Source organism: Thamnophis elegans, unplaced genomic scaffold (genome assembly GCF_009769535.1).
Source record: "Thamnophis elegans isolate rThaEle1 unplaced genomic scaffold, rThaEle1.pri scaffold_131_arrow_ctg1, whole genome shotgun sequence".
NCBI lineage: Eukaryota > Metazoa > Chordata > Lepidosauria > Squamata > Colubridae > Thamnophis > Thamnophis elegans.
In genome coordinates, this window is record NW_022473601.1 from 74755 (window position 1) to 84032 (window position 9278).

General features: G+C 47.8%; 1 protein-coding gene across 1 annotated transcript in view; it reads right to left on the reverse strand.

Annotated features, from left to right (window-relative positions):
• Positions 1-4828, reverse strand: part of CUNH20orf27 (chromosome unknown C20orf27 homolog) — a 27798-nt gene extending 22970 nt beyond the window's left edge. The window contains exon 1 of the mRNA XM_032238360.1: positions 4704-4828. The gene's annotated coding sequence lies outside the window, so the exon portion shown is untranslated. The remainder of the gene's footprint in view (positions 1-4703) is intronic.
• Positions 4829-9278: the final 4450 nt, after the last annotated feature.

The window sequence follows — 9278 nt, forward strand, 5'->3', positions numbered from 1 at the left end:
ACAGTTACTACATTTTGCTCCATTTTACAACCTTTCTTGCCACCGTTGTTAAGTGAATCCCTGCAGTTGTTAAGTTAGCAGCATGGTCATTAAGTGAATCTGGCTTCCCCTCACTGACTTTGCTTGCCGGAAGGTTGCAAAAGGGGAACCCCTTGACAAAACAAAACCCAGAAAGTCTCTGGAGATTCTCAGCCATCCAGGTCAGGATTGTCCCAAAGGTGCTTTTCTTCAAGAGGCCACTTGGATTTTCTTGGTTTTGCTTGGAAGACCTTTTGCTTCTCATCCAAAAAGCTTCTTCAGTTCAACCCTAACCCAGAACTGAAGAAGCTTCCTGGATGAGAAGCGAAACCTTTTCAAGAAAAAATAAAGCAATCAAGGAAGATGCCTTTTGGGGGGAAAATCCACCTTTGGGACAATCAGGAGACCTGATGAAGAAGCTGCAGAAACGTCAACATAGAAATGGATAATAGAGACAAGGTGGCGCAGTGGTTAAATGCAGCACTGCAGGCTACTTCAGCTGACTGCAGTTCGACTGTTCAAATCTCACCGGCTCAGGGTTGACTCAGCCTTCCATCCTTCCGAGGTGGGTGAAATGAGGACCCGGATTGTTGGGGGTGATATGCTGACTCTGTAAACAGCTTAGAGAGGGCTGAAAGCCCTATGAAGCGGTACATAAGTCTAACTGCTATTGCTATGCTTATCTATCTATCTATCTATCATCTATCTATCTATCTATCTATCTATCTATCTATCTATCTATCTATCTATCTATCTATCTATCTATCTATCTATCTATCTATCTATCTATCTATCTATCTATCTATCTATCTATCTATCTATCTATCATCATCTATCTATCTATCTATCTATGTATCTATCTATCTATCTATCTATCTATCTGCAATATTGCAGGTTAACTCTGCTCACTGCCAGGAGTTCGTTCCTGGTTGACTCAGCCTTCCATCCTTCCGAGGTGGGTGAAATGAGGACCCAGACTGTGGGGGCGATATATGCTGACTCTGTAAACCGCTTAGAGAGGGCTGAAAGCCCTATGAAGCGGTATATAAGTCTAACTGCTATTGCTATGCTTATCTATCTATCTATCTATCATCTATCTATCTATCTATCTATCTATCTATCTATCTATCATCTATCTATCTATCTAATCTATCTATCTATCTATCTATCTATCTATCTATCTATCTATCTATCTATCATCTATCTATCTATCTATCTATCTATCTATCTATCTATCTATCTATCTATCTATCTATGTATCTATCTATCTATCTATCTATCTATCTATCTGCAATATTGCAGGTTAACTCTGCTCACTGCCAGGAGTTCGTTCCTGGTTGACTCAGCCTTCCATCCTTCCGAGGTGGGTGAAATGAGGACCCAGACTGTGGGGGCGATATATGCTGACTCTGTAAACCGCTTAGAGAGGGCTGAAAGCCCTATGAAGCGGTATATAAGTCTAACTGCTATTGCTATTGCTATATCTATCTATCTATCTATCTATCTATCTATCATCTATCTATCATATTGTTGGGGGCGATATGCTGACTCTGTAAACCGCTTAGAGAGGGCTGAAAGCCCTATGAAGCGGTATATAAGTCGAACTGCTATTGCTATTGCTATATCTATCTATCTATCTATCTATCTATCTATCTATCTATCTATCATCTATCTATCATATTGTTGGGGGCGATATGCTGACTCTGTAAACCGCTTAGAGAGGGCTGAAAGCCCTAGGAAGCGGAATATAAGTCTAACTGCTATTGCTAATATCCTTCCATCCTGGCGCAGAAGCTCTCCATGGGTAGACGATGGCACCTCCATGCTTGATGCGTGTTGAAGCAGGACGCACCACATCCGCGTGACTGCCCCCCTTCTGCTTCCTTCGCCCTTTCGGGAAATGTGAGAGAGTTTGGGGGGGGGGGGGCGTTTCCCCAGGCAACGTCTTCCGTTCCACGAAGCAGCTCTCCCACGAGATCATCTCCACAGAGGCCCGGTCTACGGTGATCTCTCGACGTCCAATTCTCTACTACTCAATTACTACTCCAGGGCATCGCAACTTTGGGATAAACATGGGGCAGGCTTAGGAAAAGGGAGGGCACCCTTGAGGCCATCCAACCGGGCCTGGCCTGGGAGGAAAGGTGAAGAACGCTCAAGGGGAAGAGACGGAGAACAGGAAGGATAATTCCCCTGGGGAACTCACCCCCACAAGATAAGGCAGTGGCCACCCCTGGAGGGAGGGCTCTCCCAGGGACCTGGCTATTTTTTTTTGGGGGGGGGGTGTGTTTCTTGAAGACCCCAGCTTGGGAAAATGGCACCCCCAATCGCTTGAGGGTGAGGTGGGCAGCCTATAAATAAAATAAAATAAAATAAAAAAATAAATAAAATAAAAATACATGAAGTAATGAAATAAAATGATGAAACAATATATGACGAAATGAAACTAAATACAATAAAATAATTAATGGAAATAATACCATAATAAAATAAAATGATGAAATGAAATAATATAAATAAAATAGTATAAAAATACATGAAATAATAAAATAAAATGATGAAATAATATACGATGAAATGAAACTAAATACAATAAAATAATGAACGGAAATAATACCATAATAAAATAAAATAATGAAATGAAATAAAATAATATAAATAAAGTAAAATAATAAATAAAAATAAATAAATACAATAAAAATGCAAGAAATAATATACGATGAAATGAAACGAAATACAATCAAATAATGAACGGAAATAATACCATTATAAAATAAAATAATGAAATGAAATAATATAAATAGAATAAAATAATAAATACAAATAAATAAATACAATAAAAATACATGAAATAATATACGATGAAATGAAATGAAATACAATCAAATAATGACTGGATATATAACACCATAAGAAAAATTTTAAAAAATGAAACAAAACAAAATAATAAAACACTGAACTGAAATAATACAGTACAATGCAATAACGAAATGAAATAATACAATAATAAAATTAAAATAATGAAATGAAAAAAATGATATAAAATACAATATAATAAAACTTTTTAAAAACCCACTGGAGGTTAAGAAGAGAGTAGGCTAGGCTGGACTATTTGAAATAGTATATTCTTCTTTATATACATTATAGTATACAATGAGCAGGGGCCTGGACTAGAAAACCTCCCAGGTCCCTTCCAGCTCTATTCTATGTTTAGAGAACTGAGTTCTAATCCCGCCTTAGGCAAGAAAACCGGCTGAGGAACTCCAAGGCCAATCACCAGGCGACTGTGACTTCTAGTCCCACCTTAGACATCAAAGCCAGCTGGGCGATGTGGGCCAGTCCCTCCCTCCCTCCCTCCCTCCCTCTCTCTGTCCAACCCACCTCGCAGGATTGTTGTTATGGGGAAAATAGGCGGAAGTTGCCGCCTTGAGTTCTTTATCCGAATAATAAAGACAGGACATAAATCAATAAACCACAAAACCTTCTCCCTCGCCCCATATGGAAACCGCTCCACCAGCTTCATCTACACCTTAAACCTACCTCCCCCCCCCTCCAACCATCACCCTGGGCAGCCCTGGGCCACGCCGGCAGGGCAGGATGGATGTTGTAGTCCCAGCCTGGTAGAAGACAGCCCGATCCTTCCCGTGGCGCCAAGGCCAAGGGGCTGCTTGTTAAAGGAGGTGGGGAGGGGGCTTTATTGCTATATATATATATAGCAATAAAGGTTCGATTCCCAGTAAGGGTCTGGCTAGCTGATGAGAGCTAAATAGCTTGAAATAGATCTATACTAGTCTCCCTTTATTTATTTATCAGCGGAAATATAACATACATACATACATACATACATACATACATACATACATACATTAGTGTCACAACCCCTGGTAAGCCCCAATTATGGGAGGAAGCTAACTGCTTCCAACATCTGTCAATCGGCTCGTCACAAGAGACCATCACGACAGAAACCCAATATTTTTACTGTTGCCTTTTGTTATATTTGTGTTTTTATAAAGTCTCCCTTTATTTATTTATCAGCACAAATAAACACACACACACACACACACACATATAGCAATAAAATGTATATTCTGTAAGCCAAAAAGTGGGCTGCAGAGAGGAGGGGGCTTCTCCAGAGCCTCCCCCCCCCCAGTGCTGCATCAATGCACCAAGCTTTGGTTTGGGGGGGGGGGGGAGAGGCTCTGGCTCCCTCCCCGCCTTTTGTCTGGGGGAGGCTGCGATTGCAGGTTGGGGGGGGGCAGGAAAAAGGGGGCTACCTTGACCCCCCCCCCCAAATTGACCCAGCTCCCCCCACCCCTCCCCAAGGCAGAAACCCCCAAAGCCGAAGACGGGCTCCGCGGGCGCCCGGTTGCAAAAGGAGGGTTGCGGGGAGGCTTTGCAAAGGAGGGGCTGCATTGGAAGAGAGGGAAGGACGGCGCACCACGCGGCGATCCCGGGTCCAAGCAAGAGGAAGGAGGGGAAGAGACACCCGCCTCGCACAAATACACAGACAGACGGAGTGTTTTAACCACGGGAAGCCGGGGGGTCCCGACGCCAACGGCCCGCTACCCCCCACCACCACCACCACCAACCCCGAGGCGGCTGGGAATGATGGGACTTGTAGTCCCCCCCGTCCAGCGTCCGCGGGGGAAGGAGGGAGAGAAGCGGCGGCGGCCGGAGACTGGACTCACCTCGCTGCAGCGGGGGAAAGGAAACAGCCGAGCCCGCCGGGGAGAAGGACCGTCTCGGCCGCCGCTGCCGAGCCTGGCGCGGGGACTCCGGGCAGCCGCTGCCGGGCAGGCTCCGCAGGGGAGGCGTCGCCCCGCCCCCTCGCTCCCCATTGGCCCCTGCAACAAAGAGGCCGTCGCCCCGCCCCGCCCACCCCGCCGTCCTCGCCTGTTTGGATTGGAGGGGAGGGGAGAGGCGGGGCCTCGTCGGTTGAGCGCGAAGGGCCCCCCCCCCAGGCGGGAGGGCGGGGGCGTGGCCAAGGGACGGGAGGCGCAGCCAATGGGAGGCCGCGAAGGGGAGCAACTGTTGTTGCAAGGGCGGCGCGTGGCCGGGAGTTGGCGCTGCGCCGCCTCGAGCGATCCGGACTGGCCGGGCGGATTGCAAAGGGGGGAACGGGGGAGGGAGGGGCTGCATTGCACCGGGGGTTGCGGGGAGGGGGGGGGACACAGCTGACCTTCGTCTGCCCCCCATCCCACCCCTCCCTCCCCTAAAGACTGGCCTTCCCCCCCACTCCTGGGAAGCGTTTCCCCTTCGGTAGCCCTGATGGTGTTCCCTAGTTGGGTCACGAGACGTCTGCAAGGAAACCACCCAGATTAGAGAGCACCAAGGACCCCCCACCCCAGTTGTCCTCCTCCTCCCCTTCCTCCTCCTCCCCCTCTCTGCAAACTCCTCTCCCTTCTAGCCTTGATGATGTTACCTAGTTTGGTCATGAAACGTCCGCAAGAAAACCGCCAAGTTTGGGAAGCACCAAGGATGCCACAGTCGTCCTCATCCTCCCTGCAAAGCCCACTCCTCCTGGTAGCTCTGCTGATGTTACATGGTTGGGTCATGAGACGTCTGCAAGGAATCCACCAAGTTCCGAGAGTCTTCCTCCTTCTCCTCCTCCTCCTCCTCCTCCTCCCTGCAAACCCCATTTCATTCTAGCGCTGAGGGTTTGCAGGGAGGAGGAGGAGGAGGAGGAGGAGGAGGAGGAGGAAGACTCTCCGAACCACCAAGGGTTTTGCAGGGAGTCTTCCTCTTCCACCTGTCCTGCACTCCGCAAAGCCCACTCCCCCTTAGCCATGATGGTGTTACCCAGTTTGGTCATGAAACGCCTGCAAGAAAACAGCCAAATTCAGGGAGCACCAAGAACCCCCATAGTCCTCCTCCACCCACCCTTCTAGCTTTGATGGATTGGATTGGATTTGGATTTATTACATTTATATGCCGCCCTTTTCCCCGAAGGGGACTCAGGGCGGCTCACAATTCAAACCAGGGAAGGGGGTACAGATAAGGGATAAAAAAGACGAACAGAACAATACACAATTTAAAAGCACACAACAACCATACCATTTGAGAAGTGGGTAGAAGCTTTTTAGCCCCAGGCCTGTCGGAACAGCCAGGTTTTAAGGGCTTTGCGGAAGGCCTGGAGGGTGGTGAGGGTTCGAATCTCCACGGGGAGTTCGTTCCACAGGATCGGAGCAGCCACAGAGAAGGCTCTCCTCCGGGTAGTTGCCAGTCGGCACTGGCCGGCGGATGGAATTCGGAGGAGGCCTAGTCTGTGGGATCTAATCGGTCTAGTGGAGGTGATTGGCAGCAGGCGGTCTCTCAAGTACCCAGGTCCAATACCATGATGATATTACATAGTTTGGTCATGAAATGTTCACAAGAAAACCACCAAGTTCAGGGAGCCCCGAGGAATCCCATAGTCATCCTCGTCCTCCCTGCAAAGCCCACTCCTCCCGGTAGCACTGATAATGTTACATAGTTTGGTCATGAAATGTCCACACAAGAGAATCACCAAGTTCGGAGAGTCTTCCTCCTTCGCCTCCTCCTCCTCCCTGCAAACCCCATTTCATTCCAGCGCTGAGGGTGTTTCGTAGTTGGAGAACGTCTGCAGGAAAACCAGCAAGCTCAGAGCGCACTAATCCCCCCCCCCTCGTTCTCCTGCCCTGCCCTCTGCAAACGCCACTCCCTCTTAGCACTGATGAAGTTCCCTAGTTTGGTCAAGAAACGTCTGCAAGGAAACAAGCAGGAGGCCACCAAGGACTCGTTGCAACCCTGAGCTACGAGTATCCCCTTTCATTGTCAGGTTCAATTGCAAATCGAGTTTGGGCCTCCCCTGTGTTTCCTCCTGTTGCACAAAGGACTGCTCCTTGGCTGGAGGGGTGGGGAGGGAGGCTTATCCGCCCCTGGTTGTGCTATTGACATATGCCTGCTTCAGAAAGCCTTTTCCGCTTCCTGTTATTGCAAAACGTGGAAGCCGTTTGCAATCAAGCGCTTAAAACTCAAGAATACGGCCCGTAAGGGAGAAATGTTATGTACGCAGTTGTGCTTGGTGGGAGAAGGCGGGGTTAAAGGAAAGGAGTAAGGAAGAAAGGCGGAAGGTAGGAAAGAAAAGAGAAAAATAACAAAGGGAGGAAGAGAGGAACAAAGGGAGGAAGAAGGGAGGAAGGGAGAAAGTGGGGGGGAAAGGAAGACAAGGAAGGACAGGAGGAGGAGAGGGAGGGAGGGAGGATAGAAGGAGGGAGGGAGGGTAGGAGGAAGGAAGGAAGGTAGGGGAAACATGGAGAGAGGAAAATGAAAGGAAAGAAAGAAAAAACGAGGGATGAAGGGGAGGTAATGGACTCTGAGAATGACTTCTATGAACACCAGGCAAAGCCAGCACATGGCTGGCTCATATTTAAGCGATCGTCTCCAAGATCCCCTCTCACAGCTGCTGCTTTCGAGCCAGGTACCACCTGTCCTGTACCTGTGCGTTTGGTTTTCCTGGCCTAAATGCAGAACCTCGCTTTTGTCGCCGTTGAATTTCACTTTGTTTCGCTTCTACCCAACTTTTCACAACCGTAGGTAGTGTTAGGTAAGCTCCCTGTTGGGAGAGCGAGTACGTTCAGAGAAGCGTTGCGAGAGTTGTGTTGGAGAACACACAAACCAGCATACAGAGAGACTGCAGTTTCAATAGGCTTTTACTGTCGTGGAAATAGAGGTATCAGAGTCCATCAAACAGTCATACACGGATAAGATAGTCAGTCACCAACGTCTTTCAGTTAAGGGATAATCCAAATAACATAGTCCATAATCATACAAACAGTCTGGTACTCAAAGTTTGCTAGCAGTAGCAAAACTTACAATAGCTCACGGCACTTTCTAACAGCCAGCTTCCAAAACACTCAGATCAGATCAGCCCAGCATCTAACAAACAGAAAGAGCTAACAGTCGTTCTGGCTCCCTCTTATGGCCGATTAAGGAAACAGCAACCAATCACGTTTTACAGTATGAGTTAAAGAAAACAGGTACAGCATTGTTACATGATTTATATATTGCCAACCCAACCGTTAGAATTATATTCCTAACAGGTAGTGTTGGAAGCAATGTCCTTCTGGGTTCAGTTCCAAGTGGGGGAAAAAAGACACTGGAAACACAGAGGCTGCTCGGAAAGATGGTTTAATGGTGGACAGGATCACGTGGCTTGAGCTCCTACACAGAAAAGAGGGGGGGCAGATGCTTCCAGATGTTGGGAGAAGAAGAAAAGAGAGACAGAGATGCTGAAAGTCCCTGGTTTTATGCCCTCTCTGGCCTTTGATCTTGATCTTGTATTCTGATTGGTTGTCAGGCTCCCATGGGGCCATGCAGGTTGCGTTTTGAGTCCAAGTTGGGTTGAGCCATGTTTCTTCCCAGGTGCCCTGTGGTGAGATGGGTCTAAAGGGCTAATACTATCATGCCTTAATCCCATCATCCTGGATCTGAAGGGAAGGGGTCTTTGTTATGTAGAGTAGACTGACCCAGGGCTTTTAATTGACAAAGGTATAAAGATATTGAATCTGCTTCCTGCCTAAAAAAACATGTTTCTCCATTTCTGACCCAGGGAATCATAATATTCTGCCTTTTTTCAATATTTCCCAGGAGGTTTCATTTTCCCCGGAGAGGTTGTTTTCTAAACTTCCTGCAGAAGCTACGGGGAAACACAGCAGAGCGGAGTAACCTACACATTGCCTTGCCAGGCTGATGTCCTTGCTTTTCCTGCATATTTTGTTTTCTGGGGAACGAGTGGGTGGGACGGGTCTAATTGGCCCTATTTCAGGATGAGGTTTCACCGCAGAGGCCTGCCCACGTTCCCCAGATGGGCAAGGAACTAGATTTCCGAATGCTCCCACTTGTAATCTGACGCTTGGCGACTGGACGTGCTCTGCGGGGGACCAGCGGGAATTGTGGCCCCTTCCTAAGAAACCGCTCTTCGCCTTAAACGCCTTCCAGATGGTTCCCTGCTTGCACGTTTCACCCCAGCGAGACGGAGGAGTGGAGAGAAAAACGTAAACTTTCCTTCAGAAACAAAGACTATTTCTGGAAAGGGTTTAATGTTCACAGTTCGTGCGTTCCATCTCTCCGACAAGAATAAGAGAATAACAGAGCTGGAAGGGACCTTGGAGGTCTTCTAGTCCAACCCCCTGCTTGAGCAGGAGAGCTTAAAACATTTCCCACAAATGGCTGTCCAGTCTCTTCTTAAAACCCCCCAGTGCTGAAGCACCTACAACTTCTGGGGACAAGCTGTTCAACTGGTT